At 48.8% G+C, this 24883-nt stretch overlaps 1 non-coding gene across 1 annotated transcript; it reads right to left on the reverse strand.

Moving 5' to 3' along the window:
* Positions 1-23767: 23767 nt before the first annotated feature.
* On the reverse strand, positions 23768-23899 carry LOC142460560 (small nucleolar RNA SNORA42/SNORA80 family). The gene has a single exon (XR_012786741.1). It is a non-coding gene; the product is annotated as a small nucleolar RNA SNORA42/SNORA80 family (small nucleolar RNA).
* Positions 23900-24883: the final 984 nt, after the last annotated feature.

A 24883-nucleotide genomic window follows, 5' to 3' on the forward strand; every position in this document is an offset into this window, starting at 1 on the left:
GCTCCCCCTCCCTGGACACCGCCTGGGTTTTGCTAAGAGGAGGTGCTGCTCTCTGTCGGCACCACCCAATCGCCACCCAAACCAAACTCCTTGCCATCGAGCCGATGCCGCTGGTAGCAGCCTATAGGACAGGGCAGTTTCCGAGACTCACTGTGATCTGGCGTAGAAAGCCCTGTCTTTCTCCTGAGAAGCAGCTGGGGGTTCCAAACTGCTGACCTTACAGAGTACAGCCACCGTGTAACCACTGTGCCTCCAGGGCTCCCTGTCAGACAGCCACAGTTTCCCCAAGCTCCAAGTTTGTCCTTATTAGCACAATCAGCTTCCCAGCTCACTGCGTGACCTGCCTTTGGGAGGGTGCATGACGAATCCAAGTAGGATGTCATTTGTCTTAAGGCCTTTCAATAGGGATACCACCTGTGCATTTTAATGCTCTGTCTTGGAGCCACAAGCCCATGGCAGTGCCACCCTACGTAGGCTTGGCAGGCTGGAGGAATCCCCAGGTTTCCTGCCCGATCTCAGCTGCCGCTCCACCTAATGCCAGCAGTGAGGTGCAAGCCGCCCAAAGCCTGGGCGGGCCCGGACGCAGCCATACCACAGCTCTGGGCAAGGTGAGAGCAGGTGGCCTCTTGGTTTCCACACCCAATGCCGTTACCTTTTTCTTGGCACTTGTCACTGCCAGGTCTTCTGGGACTTGTCATCAGTGACCGAGATCGGTGATATAATAGATAGTTTGGCAAATGCTCACTTGGGCGGTTTATACTAGGGTTGAGGAGACTTACTTAAATGGGAACAAGAAAATGACAGACTCAAAGCAAGCTGAGCGATGCAGACAGGGCAGGGGGCCCTCGCTGGGAAAGGTGGCTCCCTGTTTTCAAACACAGAGCAACTGCTTTTCCCTAAAGACTCTGCCTTTTGAAATAGACATTTTCTATCATTTTTACCCACTTGTCCAACCTTTACCATGCTTAAGGGCTTCGAAGCAGAGTGGTTACACCCAGGGCTGCTAACCACAAGGTTAGCAGTTTGAAACCGCCAGCTGCTCCTAGGGAGAAAGACGAGGTTTTCTTTTTTTTGAAGCTTTCTACTCTCATAAAGAGTTATAGCCTTGGGGTCCTGCCATATCCTCTAGGATTGCTATGAGAACGAACTTGATGGCAGAGGGGTTATGGGATGGGCCTTGTTTAGTATTTAGTACTTATTGATCCATCCTGAGCTGCATGTAACCATGGCACTAGCATTCCGTATGCATACTATTTAATTCCTGAAAGTAACCCTGTACAATAAGTTTAAACTGTATGGTCTTTTTTTTAAAACATTTTATTAGGGGCTCATACAACTCATCACAATTCATACATATACATACATCAATTGTATAAAGCACATCCGCACATTCCCTGCCCCAATCATTCTCAAAGCATTTGCTCTCCACTTAAGTCCTTTGCATCAGGTCCTCTTTTTTTTTCCCCTCCCTCCCCGCACCCCCTTCCCTCATGTGCAAATATGTGGTCTTATCTCCCTATTTCTCAAGTGGGAAAGTGAGGTTTAGCTGCTCAAGGCCACAGATCTAAGAGCAAAGTTAGGATTCCAACCCAGGTCAGCCAACCGATACGCAGGCTCCATCTCACCTCCAGGGCTGCCAGAAGCCTCATTTCCACCCTCCACATGAGCCTGTCCCGTATTTCAGACAACGCTCCCCACCACCACTACCCCACCCCATTTCTGAGTTCTCCCACATTACCCTGTAAAGAAGTGATAGTCACTCTTTTGTGGGTCTCCTTTAGACTCCCAAACAGAAGCCACCCAGAAAACAGGCCAAGTTTCTCTCGCACTCCATTGGACATTCCCACATTTTTGCCTTTGCTTCCTCGGAGATTCACTTTTCTGACACTGGTCTCTTTGGAAGCCTCTTTTCTTCGTTTGTATTGAGACATTTTAAAAGTTCTGTCACCTAGAGTTTTTCTACCTTGATCTTGAGTACATTTGGGAATCCCAGTACTTTTAGATTCCTCCCCTGGTGGTGTCTTTAAATACCCTCCCAGAGCCATGGCTTCTAATTGGGCAAGCTGTCATGTTAACATTCTCCTTCAGGTGCACGGTGGGGAGGTTCGATTTACCCTCCTCAAAGATCTGCCAGTTCCCGAGGAATCTCAATGTCCTACCCTGAGGTTCTTCCAGGGCCAGTAGATCTTTAGGGAATAGGTCATGAGGCACACTGTCTCCAAGTCATACAAAGTTCTCTCACAAGTTCTGGTGTCCCTGGGGCTCTCAGCTCCCCATTAGTGACATGTCTGCTATCTAACCAAATTCAGCTTGGTGTCCTCACCTCGCCAGGCTGGAAGTCAGCAGCCTCCACCTTATTAGACAAGTTCTCATTCCTACCACATGCTTCTGTCTCTTAAGAGGCAAGAGGAGTTGGCATCATCTGGAGAGTATCAAGGTCTAGTCATTCGATGTGTGTTACAGAAACGCTGTCATTCCTAAACGTATGATTCTTGGGGTGCAAGGCCTGTCGCTCCAAATCACCAGCCACTCCTTGGGGGTACCTCATAAGGCTGTCTGTTTCCATAAAGATGTTCTGTCTTGGAAACCCTAAGGAGCAGACTTCTCTGGCATCGACTCCATGGCGGTGAGTTAGGGGCTGACATTAACCTATGATGTTCCTGAAAGCTTTATGAATAAAGGTTTCCATCACAGTTCCTCCCATTCCTTCCCCCCTCATCCACCCTCTTTAATCCACCAGCAAATGAAAGAATGCCGACCCTATTGCCTTTGAGTAGATTTGCACCCACGGTGACCCATGTGGATGCCACAGGGTAGCACTGCTCCATAGGGGTCTCGGCTGACATTTTTACAGAAGCAGGTGGCCAGGCCTTGGGTTCAAAACACCGGCCTTTAGGTCGCAACGTTAGAGCGCAAACCCGGGAGCCATGTAGGATAGGGCAGAGCTGCCCTTGTGGGTTCCCAAGGTTGTAACACTTGGAAACAGCAGTAGAAAGCCTCATCTTTTCCCCAAGGAGTGACTGATGGTTTTGAACTTCTGAACTTCCAGGACACAGTCCAACTTGTAACCACTGCATCATCGACTCCCTAGAAGAGGAGGAAGATGTTTTCAGAGACCTGGAAAGGCCTTGTTCTGGGGTGCTTTAGTTCCCAGGCTATCGTGAGATTCTACCCCCACTGGACAGGCTGGAAAGTTGTCATGCTTTGCCTACGTCGTGCAGGAGTGAACCTGGCTGCTGGCCACAGGGAACCTCCTTCACGGTCTGTTAAAGCTCCCTTGAAAGTGACACACAGCTGTGCAGGGCCGTCTTGCAGGGCCTTGTCAACCCGAGGCCCACTCTTGTCTTTCTCTCAAGACAGAGCCCCGTTCCCAACTGCTTAGGGCTTTCCTTATCCGCAGGCGGACTCAGTTTCCAGCCTCGCCCCTGGCTCTCAATCGGCTAAGTAAATAGATAGGCCTAATGTAATTGGATGTGCCCGTACAGGTACAGGGCCTAGCACAGGTTAGGGCTCAAGGGTCGTACCTGCCCTGCTTCCTCCCTGCAAGCCTCGGGTAAGGAAGGGAGCTGCTGCAAAACGCGGTCCAGCCCGAAGGGTTTATTCCAGGGCAAGGCTGGCACCCTCGAAACTTGCCCCCTCCCCACGCGGTTGTTCCACGATTGTCCGCCAGGGGGAGAAAAGGCGCTTGTTCTCCAGAAAAATCGCGTTTGCGCGTCCACAGGCAGGGTGAGCGCGCCCGTGCGCGCTCCCGAGGCGGCGCGCGCTCAGGTCTGGGTCGCTGGGCGCGAGGAGGCGCATGCGCAGGAAGCCGGGCGGCGCATGCGCAGGAAGCCGGGCGGCGCATGCGCAGGAAGCCGGGCGGCGCGAGAGCCGGGCTGCCCTTTTCCGGGAACAAGCGCAGGGCCCGGGAGGCCGCCCGCCCGCCCGCGTGCGTCCCCGAGGTGGACTGGCACAGGCCTTTTGCCCTGCGCGCGCTGCGGCCTAGGGTGGCTCATCGTCGTTTTCCAGGGCGCCATTTTCCTCACGTGCGGGCTTTTGAGTTTGCTTTTTAAAGGGAAGAGACGGAGCATTTGCATCGAGCCACGTAGGTTCATACAAGCGAAACGCGGAGCCACCTTGCAGAAAAGGACGTGCCTGTGGAGAGGGGTTTGCTTTGTTTGAAATACAGCAAACGCAGCGAAGGAGGAAGACGATGGAAGTGATCTACATTTCTCGCACTGCATTGTATCCATAAGGAGCCCTGGTGGCTCTGTGGGATTCGCCTTGGGCTGCAAACTGCAGACGGAGCCCTGTTCAAACCTAGCAGCTGCTCCTCGCAAGAAAGAGGAGGCTGTCTGCTCCATAAAGATGGATAGTCTTGGAAACGCTAAGGAGCAGTTCGTCCTACTCTGTCCTCACTCCAGAACATTCTGTTTTGTTTCCGCTTTGGATTGTGAATCGGGTGGGCTGTACATATCAGGTCCTCATGTTGGCGTTCAACAATTTATCAAACTTAATGACTGTCCTGCCCGCCCGCCCCACCCTCCTTTTGTGGGCGTTTCCCTCCTATCCTGCATCTTCTTCCCCTTCACCCACATCCACCCCCTACTTCCACTTCTGTCTCTTCTCCCCCCACTCCTGATTACCAGCAGAGTCTGTTGCCTTAAAACCTTTTCTTGATTTTTTTTCTTCTCCCAGGGTAGTGGGCTCATTCAATATTTATCTTTGCAGCTGACTAGCTTTGCTCAGCATCCCACTGCCTTTGAGAGGATTCGCACAGTGACCCAAGAGGACAGACTAGACTTGCCCCTGTGGATTTCTGATATGGCAAGTCTACCGGTTTAGAAAGCTCCATCTTTCTCCTGGGGAACAGCTGGTGGTTCTGAATTGCTGATCCTGAGGTGAGCAGCCCCATGTGTAACAAACACTACAAGGGTAAGGAAATATCATGCCCTTCAAATCCATCCAGGCCGTGGGAGCTTGCACAGTCTCATTATTCTTCAGCCATTCTTAGTATTCCACTGTGTTTAGGGACCACAATGGGAATTCAGGGTCCCCTCCCGCCCCACCCCTTCTTGCTGTTGTGGATCCTGCTGCAATGAGCATTGTACCTGCTCGTGCTTTGTTTGTTGTTTGCAGGGTATATACCAAGTAGTGTTATTGCTGGATCCCAATTGTTTGAGGAAGGGCCTCATCGCGTCCCACAGGGTAGCCCTGTGTGGTCCTGCGAGCAGTGTGCGAGTTCCAATCTCTCTGCAGCCGCTCCAGCACCTGCTGTCTGCTGCCTTTTTGGGCACTGTTGGGATGGACTCTGGGAGGGGACTGTCTCTCCTGGTGGTTTTGACTTGCATCTCTCCGACGGCCAGTGGTCTCAAGCATCTCTTCCTAGGTTTGTTGGCCCCTGAATGTCTTCTTTGGCGAGCTGTCCGGTCATGTCCTCGACACACTTTTAATCGGGCTAATTGTTTTTCCTTGTCGAGGGGTTGATGTTTTCTACAGATTTTAGCGATTAGACCCTTGTCTAATATGCCCATGCCAAAGTGGGCCTGGTTTTATTTTTATTTTTGTGGGCCTGGTTTTAATGGATCCATTGCTATCTCCTAAAAAAGGTGCCCTAAAAGGTTTGCTCAGGAACCCCGATGGCGTAGTGATTACGCACTACGCTGCTAACGGCAAAGTCAGCAGTTCTAAACCACCAGCCGCTCCATGAGAAAGACTGGGTTTTCTACTCCCATAAAGAGGGCTAGTCTCAGAAATTCACAGGTGCAGGTCTGCCCTGTCCTAGAGAGCCCATGGGGCCACTATGGATCGGCATTGAGTTGATGGCCGTGAGAGAGCGTGTGCTCACATGTTTATTGAACACCTGCTTATATTTACACGACTGTGCCCAGGGGGTGGGGACTCCAGAGGGCGAAGAATGATGAGGAAACAGTGCTTAGGAAACGCTGTATGTTTGGATGGATCTTAAGGGGAAATACCACAGCGCATGCCAGAGAAGCACTTTAAGACAGGCTTCAGACCAAAGAACCACAGGAGAAGTGGTGGACATGACAAGGAAGGCAGGGTTTCACTCTGAATCAAATCGAATCGCCCATTAGAGATTAGAGGCAAGGAAGAAAGTATTAAATCCAATTCCCTGATTTACTTACTGAAACTTTTTTGGTATAGACTTTATTAGCTTTTTAAGTCACAAAATAATTCATACTGACTGTCTGTAAAACTGTCAACACCATCAATATTTAATTTTTTAGTATTCTTGAGGGAAATGAGGTCCAGAAACCTCTAGGGCTTGCTTGGAATCCAGCAGAGTTGGGCTGGGACCAGACACCACATTTCAATGTCCCACGGGCACTTCCTCTTGGAGCCGATCGCCACCTATGGTTCAGGCATTGAATGAAGAGCTTCAGAGGCTTCATACTGGAGGCAGAAGGCTGGACATGGAGCTGACGCTGGAATTCCAGGCCATGTGTTACGGAACAGTTGCCATCTGGTTGATTCTGCCTCCTATCTAGTGGCCCCAGACTGGGCCGCACTGGGTTTTTTCCGTGGCTGATTTTTCAGAAGTACATCAACCAGGCCTTTCTTCGGAGCTGCCTCTGGGTAGATTTGAACCTCCAGCCTTTGGGTTAGCAGCTGGCTGTATTAACCTTGTGCGCCATCCAGGGACTGAAACCATATTATACAGGAGACACTCAAACATTTGTTGAAGGAATGAGCCCATCAGACCCTGACCTTGAGGGAACCCCAGATTGGCCACAGTGCTGAAGGGAAGGCTACCACAGACCCAAATATGACCACATTTATGTCTCCACAGTGATGCTTAGCAGTGGTGCATCTGCTACTCTGGAAGGGTTCAAGTGGAAAAAACATACCTTGTCTAGAGCTTTTGATTGAGCTGATGGAAAACCTGTAGATTAATGTGGTGATATTTGCACAATATTTTGGCTATAAATAATGCCACAGAATTGTCCGTGATTAATATGGCAACTCTTATGCTGTATATTTTATCACAATAGAAAAATGGCACATTTATCCAACCCTTGTATATGGCTTAGCATGTGTTTTAATTTAAAAAATTTTTTTCACAACAGGCCCTGGTCTAGTTTGAATTATTTAAAAAATATTAACAGATTTCATCCTGCGATAGCCCTTCGAGTGGTTACGATGATTATTATTATCCCATCTGCACATGAGGAAACGGAGGCACATAAAGGTGAAGTAACTTGCCCAAGTGCCCACAATTAGTAAGCAGAATCCACTGCCTTTGAGAAGATTCGCACAGTGGCCCCAGTGCTGCTCTGACTCCTGTGCTTTGAGGAAGATCCCATTTTACCCCAAGGCCAGAGGCTCCTGCCCCAACTTTGTTTGTAAACCCCCAAACCAAATTCAATTCCATTGAGTCGATTCTGACTGAGAGCAACTTATAGGACAGACCTGCCTCTGTGGGTTTCTGAGACTCACTTCTTAAAGGAGTAGAAAGCCTCATCTTTCTCCGGCAGAGTGGCTGGTGGTTTCGAACTGCTCACTTTCCTGCCAACAGCTCGATGCAGGACACACTGTAGCATCAGGGCCCCTAATTTGTGAACCAGTTATTGGCAGATTAGGGTTTGAGGCTCTGCAGAGGAGGAGAGGAAACCCACTCAGGGACAGGCGCTTCCTTTGGAGTTTGTGCGAGACAAAAGAGCACCCCATGTCTTTGGCAATGGAGCCCCGGAACCAATGAGAGGCAGAAGGAGAGAAAAACGCCGAGGAAACGTCTAGGCGAGACCCCCCCCACCCCAAGCATGTCCAGGAGCAGACTGAACGGTTACTGCTCTAAGGATGTGTGTCTGGGGCGGGGTCATTTGTAGGACAAAAGTGCCCTTTGGGGCTCACCGAAGGATATACTGTGCGTGCCCCAAGATCAGATGGGCTCCTGCCTGGGGTAAGGGGGTGACACCCATGGGAATAAAGGTCACTGTACCCCTCAAACCTTGGAACCCACCCTGAGTATTTACAAAAGAGCAGAAGGTGGGGTGCAAGTGACAGAGGTGATGGTTGGGGTAGCGGGGAGCTGAGGGAGATAACCAGGGCCCTGAGCCTTCCTCATCGGGAGATCCCTGCTGGCCCCGACAGAGGGGCGCCCAGGGACTTCTCTATGGCTTCCACGCAGCCCCAGGCTTGATGACTTCCGCCCACCTTGACACTGTGGCATCCTGAACATGAACAGTGGCTGTACCACAGAGGGCTCGGACACAGCAACCAAGACACTAGACACTCTCAGCGAGTTTGGGGGACCCTACGGTCACCAAGAGAGATAGGCGATTATACAAGCTCTACCCTAACATCCAAGCCAGATGGTCCGCTAAGGACTGTCTCCAACCCCTGGCTTTACGTGTCCCAAATGTCCTTATCTGTTCTCCAGTCATGACCTGGAATCTAGATACTTCCTCCAACTGTGCCACCAAGATTTCTCTTTTGAAAACCTCACAATGACATTTCCCATTGGAATGTCGGAGGTTGGGTAGGGAGGCAGACACACCTTTCTGAGGAACTTGGTTGGACACTGGGGTCAGCAGCTCGAAGGCCCCTCATTCAGGAAGTCCTGTGCCCAGATAAACTCTTCTGCCTCATTCCAGTGATTTATGGTGCACACGTGTAGAAGGCTGTCACAGATGAATTTTGCTATTGCCTCACATTTACCGTCTCCTCTGCCAACAGGGCTCCACCTCACTATCTCAGGAGCACCTGGGTTACAGGTCTTACAGGAGGGAAGCCAGAGTCCACCTGAGTCCTTATCTTTCTCCTTCCACTTTACTCTGGCCCCAGAGCCCCTCCCTGGGTAAAGTTCCACCCTTACCTTGATAGCCTCCAGTCCAGGGCTGGGTTTGGACAACTCACCCAGCACAAGAGCCAACCTGCACAGGGGAGCTTACCTTTAAGGTGGATTTGAAACCATGTCCTCCCCTTCACATAGATACTTGGATAGAGCAAACATTTTAGAAAATAAAGCCCATAAGGAGGTCTGATTCCTCTCCTTGGAGTTTTCCAGATTGGGCATTAAAATCTCTGAAAGGCCCTGAGGCAGCAACACTGGCTTTCGTGAGCTGGAAGGAATTGTAGAGGCCATTTCCTCTATCATGTGCTTATTGATCTTTAAAAAAAATTGTATGAAATCCAGGAGAAGTAAGCCTCTAGGAACCGTCCCTGGACTGATGGGTCCTTGGGGGGTGGCAGGGGAGGTTTTGGGGGAATTGGGGAGTAACAAGTCCAAGAACGAAGAAAATGCTCTAAAATTGATTGTGGGAATGGCTGTACAGTTCTTCTTATAACTGAACTATTCAATGGTATGGTTTGTGAGTTTCATGCCAATAAGACTGTTAAAAGTTTGGTGATGGTTGAAATGTAAATTATACACAGCAAAAAAAACACAGCAAAACAAAAAACCTTCCTGCCATGGAGTCAGTGCTGACTTAGTGACAGGAGTAGAAAGCCCGGGCTTGCTGCTGTGGGGCTGCTGGTGTTTTCACACGATCCACCATCAGCTTGCCGGCCACTGCATAACCACTCCTCCACCAGGGCTCCTTCCAGACAACCCAGCCTTCCCACACGTACAGTGGAGCGACAGGATGACGGTCTTGGGACTGGGCAGCCCTCCTCAGCCCCTCTTCTGAGTTATTTCTCCTCCGCGCGCAGCATACACAGGGACTGAACAGTGGGACCAAACGGAAGGACACTCCTGTGGGGGGGAAGAGGAGCGGGCCTTGTTTCATCCTGTAATGCACGGTGTCCCTGTGAATCAGAACCTCCGCCCACCACAGGAACTTCCTGTCCCCTGCGCTTCCGAGCCGTTCTTCCCAGCTGTTCCTGTCAATTTGGATCCCATATAGATAACATCTCAAAAGATCGTGAAAGCCAAGCAGGACGTGCTTGGACTAATTAGGCGACACTGGGGTTTTGTTTTAGGAAGACTCCCGGGGATGTTTTTGGCTTAAGCTGTTAAAAGATATTTATGTACTACAGTCATTGCCTGTCTTACATGGGCCATGTGATCAGGAGACACCAGTCCCTGGGAAGGGCCATTGTGTTAGGCCAGGTTGACCAGAGAAACAAATCCAGTGACACTCATATACAGAGGAAAGAGCTGAAACTCCACCATACATCTGATACTAGTGCATAAATCCCTCTTCAGACTCGCTCTCGGAGTAACTCAACACCAGGACAGTGAAGGCAGAGAGAGAGAGAGAGGGAGAGAGAGAGAGAGAGAGAGAGAGAGAGAGAGAGAGAGAGAGAGAGAGAGAGAGAGAGAGAGAGAGAGAGAGAGAAGGAGAGGAGAGGAGAGGAGAGGAGAGAGGAGAGGAGAGGAGAGGAGAGAAGAGAAGAGAAGAGAGAGAAGAGAGAGAGAGAGAGAGAGAAAGTTCCCAGGATCCTCCTTATGAGAAGGCCATGCCCACCAGGAGATCCCATCAGGCTGTGACCTGATTGACAGCCTAGACTCCACCCCTACACTTTTATATCTTCAAGTTGACATGAAATTATGTAACTATCATGCTTGGTAAAGTGGAGGGACAGCAAAAAAAGAAGTCCCCTGATGAGATGGAGTGACTCAGGGGCTACAACAATGGGCTCAAACAAGAACGATTGTGAGGGGTGCAGGACCGGGCAGTGTTTTGTTCTGGTATATGTGGGGTCACTACAGGGCGCAACTTACTCAATGGCACCTAACAGTATAGTCACTGTGAGAAACAGCTGGGCAGTCCCTCCAACGTTGAATGCAGAAAGAACTACCATGTGACCCAGCAATCCCAATCTTAGATGTGATATGGATCCAGGAAACCTGGACCATTGTTCCCTGAAGCTCATTTCACAACAGCTCAAAGATAGAAACAACCAACTGTCAACAACAGGAGAATGAGTAAGCATCATGTAGATACCTCCTAAAGGACCCCTGCTGGGACGGGTATGTGTTGGGCTTCTAACCTCGAGGTCAGCAATTCAAAAGCATCAGCCCCTCTGTGCAAGATAAATGGGGCTTTCTACTCCCACAAAGTGTTCGCGTTACAGTCTTGGAAACCTAGCGGGGCAGATCTACCTTGTCCTATTGGGCAGCTGTGAGTCAGACACAACTTGATGGCAGTGAGTTTGAGGTTTAAAATTTTTTAATATGCATACGAAAGGAGTTCTGGGGGCATCGTGGTTGCGAGTTTGAAACCACCAAGTCCCCAGGTGACATCCTAGCTCGTCAACATTTTAGAGATCTTGTGGGGCAGATTTACTCAATGCAACTCATTTGATTTCGTGATCGCCACTTCTAGGAGCATGGATCGTGGATCTGTGTCAAATCCCAATGAGGTCTTTCTAGAGCAACTTCTTAGTGCTATAGCCCCTAAGTCGAAAATCAGGTGTCAGCCCTACCTGACAGTTGGTCTAAATCACACATGAGGTTGCTGTTTCCTTTTGTTCCGAGGAAAGGCTTCTTGAAGGGGCAGAATCATCAGTTACTAAGCCCACAGACGACAAGGTTTCGGTTCCTCTGGATTCAGGACACTGGTGACTCCAGGATAGGGACAATCTTCGATGGCCTCTTTCCCCATGGCTCTAATGGCGTGATGTTCTCTTGAACACTTGTTTAAGTGACATGATTTCCAATTGGTCTGTCAGTTCTTTCCTGAAGTGACTCACCATCTTATTAAGGAACTAATAAGGAACTAATACAACCAAGCTCCAGGGATCCTCCCATGATCACCGAGCTTCCGTGGATCTGGAGCTGATAGGAGGACTAAATAAAGACTTTCACATCGGAAAAAGAAAAATTAAAAGAAAGAAAAAGAGTTTCAGTCCTGGAAACTCACACGGGCAGTCCTGCCCTGTCCTACTGAGTCAGAATGGACTCCGTGGCAGTGAGTGTGTGTGTGTGTGTGTGTACTTGTAGAAGTGGTTGGATTGGTGGATGTTTTGCCATGTATATATATGATCACACACACGTATGATGAATGATAAAAAGAACAATGTATTTATGATTCTATTGCATGTGAAGCATCTTCCTGTGTGTTGGGGAGGATATAATGGTGTAGCAAATACACGGAGGTTTCAGAAAGTTTGTGGATATTTTCCATGATCTTTCAATTCCATTTTTCCAACAGACTTCTTGAAATGCCCACGCATCTATGTCAACATGCCTCCCACAAAGCCGCGTCCTGTGCTTCCCCTCTGCCTTCCGGCCCTCTCAGTCACACGCTAGCTTGCTCACGGTCTTCCTGGAGACCACATTGTTTCCTGCTGGCGGGTCTTTGCTCTTCCTGGAAGTTCTGCTGCCCTGAGAGCCCCTTTGACGGGCTGGCTTCCACTCACCCTTGGGCGTGGTTTCTAGAAACCTTCGTTTCTCTAGTCTGGGGGAGGTACCCTTTCCTCTTCCTGCTTCCTCCAGTTACATCTCCATCACTTACCATTTGAGAGGACAAGGGCTGTGTTGGTCACTCCCACCAGACTGGGCTCCCTGAGGGTGGGGACTTGGAATGTGACCTAGCTCTTCCTTTCGTAGGGGCTACAGTCCAGTAGGAGACAGAAGCTACGATGAGGTTTGTAAAATGGTACAGCCAGGTGGGTGTGATCCGTGCCAGGGGACGAAGAAATGAGGAAACGAGGGTGTAACTGGCCGTGTCGTTTTCAGCTGCTTGGCAGCAGGCCCGAACTAGAAGCTGATCTCTCCCGCTGAAGGAGGTAGCCTGGGAAGGCATCAGAGCCCAAGCCAGCCTTTATTTAACCACAGAGGCAAACTATCTTCAACTCAAGGAGGTTGCGACCAAGATTAGGATCCCAAGTCATAAACAGCTGAATGAGAAGTAGTGGAAGAGACTCAACCGAGACTGGGGACCTGGGTCCTGCTCCAGTGGACGGACCTCTTGTCTTAGCCTCCACTTCTGCCCACAGTGGAAACATACACGGGGACCAAACGAGACTGTCAACGTGTGAGACCCTTCCCTCCATCCTGGAAGGACTTCATTCCTGCCCCAGTATCTATTGGCCAAAACACTGCCTTTCTTTAAGTCCGGCTCACACGGAAGCTTGCGCCATCTTTCTACCCAGACGTGGCTGAGAGTTTTTCTTCCCTCCTCTCAATCCCCATAGAAAAATGTATATGCCTGTCTTGGAAAACCAAATCTTTAAAAAATTTTTTTTTATTTTTTAAACATTTTATTAGGGGCTCATACAACTCTTATCACAGTCCACACATATGCATATATCAATTGTATAAAGCACATCTGTACATTCTTTGCCCTAATCATTTTCTTTTTTTTCTCTTTTCTTATTTTACATTTTATTAGGGACTCATACAACTCTTATCACAATGCACACATATACATACATCAATTGTATAAAGCACATCTGTACATTCTTTGCCCTAATCATTTTCTTTTCTTTCTTTTTTTCTCTTTTCTTTTTTTACATTTTATTAGGGACTCATACAACTCTTATCACCATCCATACATATACATACATCAATTGTATAAAGCACATCCATACATTCCCTGCCCCAATCATTCTCAAAGCATTTGCTCTCCACTTAAGCCCTTTGCATCAGGTCCTCTTTTTTTTTTTCCCCTCCCTCCGGAAAACCAAATCTTACTCTGCTTTCTTACTTACTTATGCATTTACATATCTGTGTTCCTGACTCAGTTGTCCCCATTAGGGTTCCCCTCCTGCAGGCCGTCTTTATTTGTGTAGCTCGCATATGATCTCATTTACAGTAGGCTCTCTGAGTCCCAATTGACTAGATGGCAGTGAGTTTGGTTTTCCTTACAAGGAATGATTTCCCATAGACTCCTGATTTTCAAGAGACCCACAGAAGTCTTTAAATGGGCAGAATCAGACATAGGTCAGTGACGTCATAGAAAGCCAATATTGACCAAGTGGGTGAGTCAAGTCGGCCTCTTATGGGGAACATGGTTTACAAGGTAATCCTTTGCTATAGCACGGTATTCAAGCAAATGTGGATTCCAGATCAACATTCAGAGGCTGAAGGTTACAAAGTAGCAGTTTTTGGAATTATTAAAACAATCTTTTCAATATGAGTGAAAAGTTCTTGTCCCCTTTTAGAAAGCCCAAACAAAACAAGCTCCACCCCACCTCCAGCCCCACCCCACCCCTGCACCGCCTGGCTGACCAAATAAACAAGTACCTGAACTCTCACTTTATCAGATAAGATACAGAATAAATAAAGAATTAACTTCAATTTTATAGCCAATGGCAGGCAACTCTTTGCTCATCTTGTTTCTTATCTTTCTGGAAAACAAAGAGCAATGCCTACTGCGTGCTTTGCATTCCCCAAGCCCTTCAGGGCATCAGGGGTGTGTGCCATGTTGTGTGTGTGTGTGTGCACATTTTGGTTCTTCAGTTCCGCGGGGTGAGGCGGGGACAGAGGCAGAGCTCAGAGGGGTGAGATAGGGTAAAGGGACAGCTCAGTGAGTTCAACTCTGGGCTTAGGTGCAGAGTTCTCATCCTCCACCGGCCAGATCCCGAGTCTCTCCTGGGCAGTGCACCTCATGTGCAACCCCCACCAGTCTGTCAGAGAAGACTTGTGCATGGCTGTGATGTTCCCAAAGAAACCCTGGTGACAGAGCGGGGTCCCTGCTGGGCTGTTAAGCACAAAGCCAGCAGTTCGAGCCCACCAGCCACTCCAAGGGAGCAAGATGAGGCTGCCGACTCTGGTAAAGACTTCCAGTCTTGGAAACACAAAAGGGGGCAGTTCTACCCTGCCCCCATAGGGTCCCCAAGGAACCAACTCCGTGGTGCTGGGTTTTTAGTGGGTATGATGTTACGGAATTTCCAGATTCCGGTAGACTCGGAAGAAAGACCTGGCGATCTAGTTCGGAAAGCGTTCCATCCCCTTGTGTGTGGAGCCCCGAGTGGAGGCCGACCGCGCCGGCAATAACAACTCAATGGGAGGAGAAGGAAAGTGTTTGTCAGGTGTGACCCCGCTGTGAACCGTGTTAAAGTCCGGAAGGGTAGCTTGCTGGTCCTCAGCCCGTGTTTGTCCCCTTATACCGTAAGGCCCCTGGGTGGTCAGAGATGGCTTGGGCACTCTGGGGAAACGATCCGATCATGTGCCAATTGTCAGCCGAGGAAACTCAGTGCAGCGGTCCCACTCTGCCAAACCAGGTCCCGTGAGCCGCACCTGCGGGACCGAGCGCCAGGGACGTGGCTTTCTGAAAGATGCCTTTCTTCTTTCAGGCCCCAGCTCGCAGCTGCATTCATGTCCACAGTGCCTCTCCCGCACAGAGGGAGACGGGCAGGGAAGGGACCTTCTGGAAGGGACGGTGCGCCCTTTAAAAGGGGACACCCCGCCAGGGTGCCCTCCCAGGCGCTGGCTCCTGAGCAATCCCGGTTTGGGTTCAGGTCAGAGTGGGCGCGGAGGAGGCTGCGGGGCGGGCGGGGCGTGCATCGTCATCCTCCCGCCGACTTTTAGCTCCTTTTAAGGGCATTTATGCCGTTTCTGCTCTGACAAGGAATAGCGCGATTTCCCACGGAGGGCTGGAAAGGCTGGGGACTTCCAGGAGAGGATGGTGGGGGCTGGGGGTGGTCGTAGCCCTGTTTTGTGCAGCTGTGCGGGGTGGGGGGTCACGATGCACTGGGGAAGCGGGACTGAGCCGCCTGAGCGGACTGTATTTTGGCATGAAAGGAAGATTCCTGTTTATCTTCATCACACACAGGGACTACAGTGGAGCTGGGCAGGAAGTACAGAACAATAAGCAGAGAGACGGCTATGAGGTGACATTTCCACTCCAAGTACCACGTCTGTGCTGGAAGGCGCAAATCCAGACCCGCACAAGACAGAAGTTCATCGCCCCCGCCACCCCCAACCACCCCCGGCTTATTTTAGCTTTTGGAGTTTGGTGAAAACTTCAAAAAGAAGCAACTCCAACACAATGCATGATCCCCACTGATATGAAATGCCTCCTTCAGGGCCATTGAGCTGATTCCGGCTCCTAATGACCCTTGAGGACAGGCTAGAACTGCCCCTTTGGGTTTCCAGGGCTGTAAATCCTTACAGGAGCAGACAGCCTCACCCTTCCCCCACGGAGCACCTGGTGGGTTTGAACTGCTCATCTCGTGGTTAGCAGCCCAACACCTAACCCGCTATGCCAGCAGGGTTCCTTGTGGAATGTCTAGAAGAGTCAGCTGTACAGACAGCGCATTGTTGCCTAGAGCTGGGGTGGCGTGGGACGGGGGGAGCGACTGCTAATGGGCACGATTTCTTTCAGGATGATGAAAAAGCTCTGAAGTTAAACGTGGTGATGACTACACAGCTCTGCAAAGCAATTGGAATGTACGTGTTGAAAGGTAAAACCCGTGGTGGGTAAATTGTAGCCCAGTAAAGCGGTTTTTAAAATCCTGCACAGCGTGACACACACTGGGGTTACTTGGAGTCAGGGCCTTCTCCACAGCAAACACCGGCAGCTTCAGGAGCGGTTGTTACGGGTCTGAGTCAGCACCAACTCATCAAACGGGAAACCCAAGTCACTGACCCCACACAAGGCAAAACTGTCTGTGTGGGTTTCTGAGGCCGGAACTCTTTACAGGCGTAGAAAACCTCACCTTTTTCCGGAGGAGTGGCTGGTGACCTGGAGATTCGCAGGCCATCCCGTAACCCACCATGCTGCCAGAGCTCCGGAAGAACAAACAAATAGCTCAGAAACATACCCGCACAGTGTGGACATACAAAGGTCCTATTACAATTGAGGGTGAGGGAGGAGAATGAAACGATTATTCAGCAAGTCAACCGTCGTGGAAGATACAAGTAACTAATAACAGTATGTGAAAGTTGCTCTCTCGGGTAATACTATCAAGGAAAGGCCAATGCAAAGCATCAGTGGGATACTGTTTACCAGTTCTGAAAAGGGGGAAAATATATTTACAAATATTTTGACTGGTTAGAATTCAGCGGAAGACCCTCACACCCTGCTGCTCTAAATTGGTAGGTGACAGATACATTCGGTTCTCAGGAGAAGTCAGAGAGCTTGAGTCGACAACAATGCAGGTCCGTCACAAAGGCTTCTTATTTTGACATTGTTTTTCCTTCCTGGATGGATTCCTGGATCTAGCATGACCAGGGGCAAGGGCATGGTCTTTTGTCTATGCTTGAGAGTGAGATTACCAAACTTCTTTCTCACCTAGGATGCTGACTGACCCTCCCATCAGGAGTGCCTGGTCGGTGTTCAAAGATGTGATTGAATAATTGTATTGGATGATATGTCAATAAAATGGTTGGAAATTAAAAAAACAACAACACAAGTTTTGGAAATGAAAGATTAAAAAAAAACAAACCTCCAGATGAGTCAAGTAGGAGCGTAGAGGTTACATGTTGGGTTGCTAACTACAAGGTCAGTTGTTCGAAACCACCAGCCACTCCTTGGGAGAAAAGATGAGGCTTTCTACTCCGATGGAGTTAAAGTCTTGGCAACTCACAGAGGCAGTCCTGCCTTATCCTATAGGCTGCTATGAGTTGGCATCAACTTGATGGCAGTGAGTTTGGCTTTGGGTAAGTCAAGTTAAAAAAAACAAAGTACCCAAGTTATTAGAGGTTTTTTTTTTTTTTTTTTTAAGAAAATGCTGCAGAATGTATCAGACCTGGAAAAGGTTAGGAGACCAGGCTGGCACTGGGGGGCCAGCTAGTCCTGGTCTGGACACTGACCTGAGCTATGAATTCCAGCCTTTTGGCTTCTTAATCTTATACAACTGCAAAATGTGAATCATGGACTAAGCTGATCTTTAATGTCTTGTGGCATCAGTCTCTCACAACTCTATACTAACAGTTTCATTTTAGCTTTAAAAGCAGGTTTCTAGTGCTTAACAGACAAATAGTAGTTCCTATTGATTTGCTTGTTAGTAGGCTCCAACATGAATTGGTACCCAGTGGAAGGAGTCCTGAGCAGGAAGAGATGCAGGAGATAACTAGTGTCAGTTCTCAGATATCCATCTAGAAGACTTATTCATTGGAACATGTAATATATCCTTTGAGGATTCCCACAAATACTTGGGAATTACTTTGTCAGGATTCCTGGATCTGCACTGGTAGGTGGAGCCAGGAGCCAAAGGAACACCAAATACCTGAAATGTAACTCACCACCTTCGCCAGGCCAACCTCCCCACTTACCTGTAGTTCCACCCACCTTCCCGCCCCCTGACTCAAACCTCTGTGCCATATTTGACCACTTGTTTCCTTTTGCCAGCAATTTATTCTGACAATTTGATCCTTCAAAAGATATTCTCATGCTCTGTTGACCCAGCCAACATGAGCTCTTTTTTCCTATGGCACTGATTTCTGGGACACTTGGCCTGGCTCCTTGCTGTACCTGCGTGTTTCTAGTGGGAGAAGTACATGGCTTTCTATTCAGCAAGTGGTGCGGTCTCAGAACTGCCCACAGGGGAGTTCCACTCTGTTCCACAGCGTCCTTATGAGTCGGACTCACCTCAATGCCGGGAGTTTTACTTTGAGGGTTTGGAAGCTTCCCTCATCCGACCTGGCCCGCGATTTCCTTTCTTTCTCAATAAAGAATTGAACTGGTGCCCAGAGGCTCCCTTTGGACTGTTATTTCCTGGTTCTCTCTGGTGGCTTAGAAATGACCTGTACAACTTCTTTTCTCAAGGGTAGCAGGGGAACAGGACACTGACCCACTCAAGGGGAGGGTATTGTTTATACGTCCACAGGGAAAGAGGGACCAGACTTCAACCCGGTGTTCCAAGATGTGAATACAACATACCGGCATGAAGCACGGAACCAGCAGAGAGGTCTGAGGGGCCGGCCCCAATCCCAACTACTTGGACAGCCACCCCTCCCCCCAGAAGAATTCACTTCAGAGGACAGCACTGAAGCTACAGCTCAAGGAGAGGGACATGCCTGATCAAAGCACACAAATGAAGGGGGAGGAAGAGAAAGTAGAGCACATCCTGGCCCACTAAGCCTTGAGGACAATATTCCTCCTCAGAGCAGTCAATGGACAGAGAGGACCATAGGGCCGCCCCCACTATGAGACACAACATCCCTCACTGACCCATAGTCCTACAGGGGACAACACTGGAGACACAGTGTGGGAATTGCGCCTGATCTGACTCAGGCAAAACACTAAGGGCGTGGAACAGAACAGCAAGGGGAGCAGAACAAGGAAGTCCTGAGGGAATACCAAAAACAGACTTTGGGGCCAGGGCATGGCACTCCATCAGACTGATCAGAAAACACTCCTAAAGGTCAGAAAACAGACCTTGAACTATTTACTGGCTTTTATTTTTTGTCATTTTGTTGTTGTTTTCTTCTGTTACTTTGTTTTGCTCTGTCTTATTTTTGTGCTTATTATCCTCGCTGCAGATCTATCTAGATAAGATAGGCAGGATAAACAAACTGGAGGAGAAAACAACAGGACCAATGGTTCGGGGGACATGGGAGAGGGGGAGGCGGGGGAAAGGAAGTGGTGTTAAGAAATCCAGGGACAAGGAAACAACAAGTGATCTAAAATTGGTGGCGAGGAGGGGGTAGGAGACCTGTTAGGGCTTGATCAAGGGCAATGTAACCAAGAGGAATTACTGAAACCCAAATGAAGGCTGAGCATGATAGTGGGACAAGAGGAAAATAAAAGGAAATAGAGAAAAGAACGAGGAGGCAAAGTGTATTTATAGAGGTCTAAATATAGGCATGTACATATGTAAACATATATGTGATAATGGGGAAATAGATCTATGTGCATATATTTATAGGTTTATTATTAAGGTAGCAGATGGACATTGGGCCTCCACTCAAGTACTCCCTCAATGCAAGAACACTTTGTTTTATTAAGCTGGTATTCCATGATGCCCACCTTCCCCACACCATCACTGAATGCAAAGCCGGTGCATAAGCAAATGTGGTGAAGAAAGTTGATGGTACCTGGCTATCAAAAGATGTAGTGTCTGCCGGGAGAGGAGCACACGTAAGGGAGGCTCCTCGCATGGCTTATTTTATGAAATAAAATACTAAGCATGAAAAAAAAAAGGTTATAGCGTCTGGGGTCTTAAAGGCTTGAAGATAAACAAGCGGCCATCTAGCTGTGAAACAACAAAGCCCACATGGAAGAAGCACACCAGCCTGTATGATTACCAGGTATCGATGGGATCAGGTATCAGGCATTAAAGAACAAAAAATCATATCAATGTGAATGAGGGGGAACGTGGAGTGGAGACCCAAAGCCCATCTGTAGGCAACTGGACCTCCCCTTACAGAAGGGTCTCAGGGAGGAGATGAGCCAGTCAGGGTGCAGTGTAGCAATGATGAAACATACAACTTTCCTATAGTTCCTAAATGTTTCCTCTGCACCCCCTCACTCCTACTATCATGATCCCAATTCTACCTCACAAATATGGGTAGACCAGAGGATGTACACTGGTACAGGTAGGAACTGGAAACACAGGGAATCCAGGACAGATGATCCCTTCAGGACCAGTGGTGAATGTGGCGATACAGGGAGAGTGGAGGGAAGGTGGGGTAGAAAGGGGGAGCTGATTAAAAGGATCTACATATAACCTCCTCCCTGGGGGCTGGACGACAGAGAAGTGGGTGAAGGGAGACATTGGACAGTGTAAGATATGAAAAATAATAACAATATATACATTATCAAGGGTACATGAGGGAGGGGGGAGCTGGGAGGGAGGGGGAAAATGAGTTGATACCAAAGGCTCAAGTAGAAAGCAAATGTTTTGAGAATGATGATGACAACAAATGTACAAATGTGCTTGACGCAATGGGTGAATGTATGGATTGTGATAAGAGTTGTACAAGCCCCTAATAAAATGATTTAAACAAAAAAATACCATCAGCTCAATTTGTACCTGAGGATGTACTCTGAGGAAAAGAGATGATAAACATGTGACAACGCAAATGTAAGTCTGCGTTTACCTCAGTATGTACAGCTGCTCGTTGAATCCTAAACATAGCACCTTTCTATTTCTCCTATGTGGATAATTGATCAAAGGTAAACCTGGAGGAAACTTTGTCCACAGTTCCTCCTGATCAGAAGTGACACACCAGGTGACAAAAGCAGTAAACGGGAGCATTCCTACTTGCCATGAAACACTTTAAAGACATTTGCTTGTCTGCTAGGATCAAAGATGCCGATGTCTCTTACAGCCACGCCCTACCCCTGAAACTTCATCTTCCATACAGAACGGAGGTCCCTTTTCTACCGCCAAGAGGTCGTTTGGAAACGGAAGAAAGAGTGTGAGATGCAGTGAGAAGAAGAGCTTCCTGCTTCTGGGGAAAGGACCCTGGACAGAGCAGCGGGTGCTGGTCCTCAGGTTCCGTTTCCGGTGCTCTCCGGCACTTAGAGTTCATTGAAATACTTGCAAACCAGGTGTCCTCCAGCAGCAGCAGCTGGTATCGAGGAGAGCTGTGCTTGTCAGTCCTTTCCTCCGAGGCTTCTCTGGGTGGGCTTGAACTGCCAATACTTAGGTTCTTAGTCCAATGCTTAGCCATTTGCACGGCCACGCACCTTCAATGATGCTCCAGGATGGCGCGTAGTAAAGAGGAGGATGAGAAATGTGTACTCACCTGAGTTATGTATACTCACCTGAGTTAGCAGAATTAATGGTCAACTCTGTCCCAGGACTAGGCACCTGTGTTTCCCCTCAGTTCCCCATTTCCTGTCAATGCACACAAAACCAAGGGGTTCCCATCCCAGGATGCTTTCAGAGCAAGACATGGGCTCAGGACTGGAGTGAGGTCAGCGAGGGGCCTGGAGAGAACAATGTAAAGAGGCATACATTCTCTTGCATGCCGCTGAAAGGGAGTTCCTCCTTAAATATTATATCTAGGGCAGCTCGGCTTGCTTCCTCCCGGTCCTGGCTCTGGACAGAAGACCTGATGGCTTGTTGGGAGGGGACAAATGGATCTTGGAGGTCTTGGAAGAGCTGGACCAGTAAGAAAGGGTTGGAAAGAAGACATGAGGGATACAGCTGGGAAGAAGCTAGTCTGTGGAAAGAGCTGCAGGGATGGACTGTCATCGGGCTAGAGCTGGAGAAACGATGGTATGCCAAGACGCACATCTTTATTTTCTGAGGCACTCCGTAAGGGGCCTCTCTTCATTTACTGCGTATCCCTAAGACCAGGCAAGCTACTAACTAGTAGATATAGATTTCCTTTGGCTGTCTTCGTGCAAGGAGCAAAGATGTTCAGAAGGTAGCTTCAGTGACGGGTCTTTATTATAAAAGTATTGTGTAGGAAAGTGTTAATGGACTGACCAAACTGTACCTTCCTGAGGCCTTCAGGACTGGCCCTCCACTGACTCCTGGAAGCCAATCCCCAAGCCCTTGGAATATCTTGCTTGATAAGAGTGTCTTGTCTACCTGGGGCCAGATAGTTTCTGCTAGCAATATCATTTATGGTGAACACTTATTTGTATGTGGCCAGGGGCTTTGGGCCATGCTTTCTCCCTTTGACTTCTGCAGGGACTGAAAACAGAGTGCCTGAGATCAGCTATGGGGTTAATCGAAACCTGATGAATACCCAATAACCCTCCTGGGTGGTGAGGCCCAGGTGAGCATCTTGCAGGGGAACACCGGCTTTGTTGTTGGACACATCGCTGCTGGAAGCACTCCACAATGTCCATGTCACTGGAAGCTTGCGTCTGGTTTCCCCTGGATTCTACCTGATGTGCCTTTTCCTTTCGCGGATTGTAATTTGAACCTTTGGCTGTAATTAACTGTACCCATGAACATGAGCCCTTTTCTGCATCCAGTGAGTCTTTCTAGCCAGTCACTGGAACCAAAGGTGGTCTTAAATACGTGCCCGTGCCATAGGAATTCATGTCAAGAAAAAGCGAAACAAGCAGGCTTTTACGACGAACAGTTGGATCCAAAATTGCTCCACGGGCTTCAGCAGTAGACTTTTCTCCTTCTCAGGGAACACTTAAAAAAGGTGAATTGGTGTTATTTTTACTGCACCATTGCCAACGTTTCCCCCTTTCATTCTATTGATGATGCTTTAGGCGCATAGTTAGGAGCCCTGGTGGCTTAGCGGCTATGCATCGGACTGCAATCTGCAAGGTCAGCGGTTCCAAACCACCAGCCACTCCACAGGCGAAAGAGGAGGTTTTCTACCGGTGTAAAGAGTTACAGTCTGGACACGCACAGAGGCAGATCTTCTCTGCCCTATAGGGCTGCTGTGAATCGGAATGGCTTTGAACCCACACTGTCAGCCGCCATCAGGTTGACCAGTAACTCTAAGACTCATCCTTTTCTTGCCGGCCCATCCACTTTCCCACTGCCCCGTCATTCTGGTCCAGATAGGTCTCTGGCGCCACCTGATGCCCAGAGAGGAAACATCTCTGACCACCCCGGGCAGCCGCAGAGTGGATGCTGACTCACGGTGACCCTTGTGGGTTTCTCAGACAACTGTGAGGTTTGTTTTTTTCTTTCCTACCAAGGCGCTGTTACTGGCTTTGAATGCTGGCCTTGCGGATTGCAGCCAGATGCATGACCATTATGCCATCGGGATTTAAGAATTTAGCTCTTTCTGCGGTGTCTTTCAAGATTCTCAGTTTACTTAGTTCTGCGCCAGATCATCTTTCTCACACAAGCACGCAGGGATTCTATCATTGCCACCGCCCCACCCCCCCACCCCCCCAGTTCTTACTTGCTGGTCACTGTAAGAATTGACTTTCTGGAAGTGCGTTTGGTTTTTTTCTTTTTTGGGGGGGGGGCAGCTATAGATTGGAGTTGAGTTTAGGGCGGTGGGCAAGTTCTTTTTTGGTTTGTTTTTATTTTATTATTTATTTGCGTATTCCCCCACTGTGTAACCTGCCTCAGTGCCTGCAGCCCATGGGCAAGGCCAGGCAGTGGTTCAGGGCTACAGTTTGTGCGGGCCTGGGATACTGTGAGATGCCCACGGGGTGAGCCTGCCATCAATCCAAACCCATACGTTTTTAATACCTCAACAACTGGTGATTGACATTTTCACTTAATTCTCACAAGAACAGACGTATATACTAGTATTCTTCCCATTTTTCAGGAGAAGAAGATAAGGCTTAGTGTTCAGGTCACTTTGCCAGGTGCAGAGTTACTAAGAAGCAGAAGCAGGAGAGAGGGGTTGGTTCAGAGCTGTTTCGAAAGCCTATGCTCGCAGAAGCAGCCGTCAAGAGACCAACGAAAGACACACTGCCCTGGGTAACTCTGCTGCCCAAGGCCTCTTTGAAGGGCTGAAAAGCAAGGGTGTTGCTTTGAAAGTAGGATGCAACTGACCCAAGCTGTGATCGTTTCATTTGCCTCATGTACATGTGAGATTGGACACTGAGAAAGGAAGAGCAAAGAAGGATCGATGCATTTGAATAACGATGCCGGTGAAGAAGATTGAAAGGACCGTGGGTTGCCAAAGGAGCAAGCCAATCTGCGCAGACAGAATGCTCCTGAGAGGCAAAGACTGACTGAAATCATTTGGACGTGTTGTCAGGAGAGACCAGTCCTGGAGAAGGACCTCATGCTGGGTCTACTCCCCTGAAGAGTTACAACCTCAAAACCAAACAAAAAACCAAAGAGTTACCAAACCCAGAGGGGCGTTTCTCCCCTGTCCCATAGAGTTGAGTTGGCTTGACCCGAAGGCAGGGAGTTTCAATGTGGCGGTTGGCACTGCCTCTCTCTGGTGAGGTGTGTGATGTTAGCTAGTATTGATGACTTCTTGGGCCTCATGTGGAAGTTCCCCACCCCTGAGCTAGGGTAAGGCATGGACATTTTTTTTTTAACTCCCACAGTGGCAAAGCTTAGCAAAAAAGGCAGCCCTGGAGTCTGGGGAGAAAATGAGTTGAGAACCTTTACAACACTTAAAAGAACAAAGAACATAGATTTCCTCAGTCTCCACCTGCCCCCTCACTTCCTTTTATTTTCATTCAATTCACTCAATATCTGCTTT

The sequence above is a fragment of the Tenrec ecaudatus genome, chromosome 10, assembly GCF_050624435.1.
Source record: "Tenrec ecaudatus isolate mTenEca1 chromosome 10, mTenEca1.hap1, whole genome shotgun sequence".
In the NCBI taxonomy this organism is placed as follows: Eukaryota; Metazoa; Chordata; class Mammalia; order Afrosoricida; family Tenrecidae; genus Tenrec; species Tenrec ecaudatus.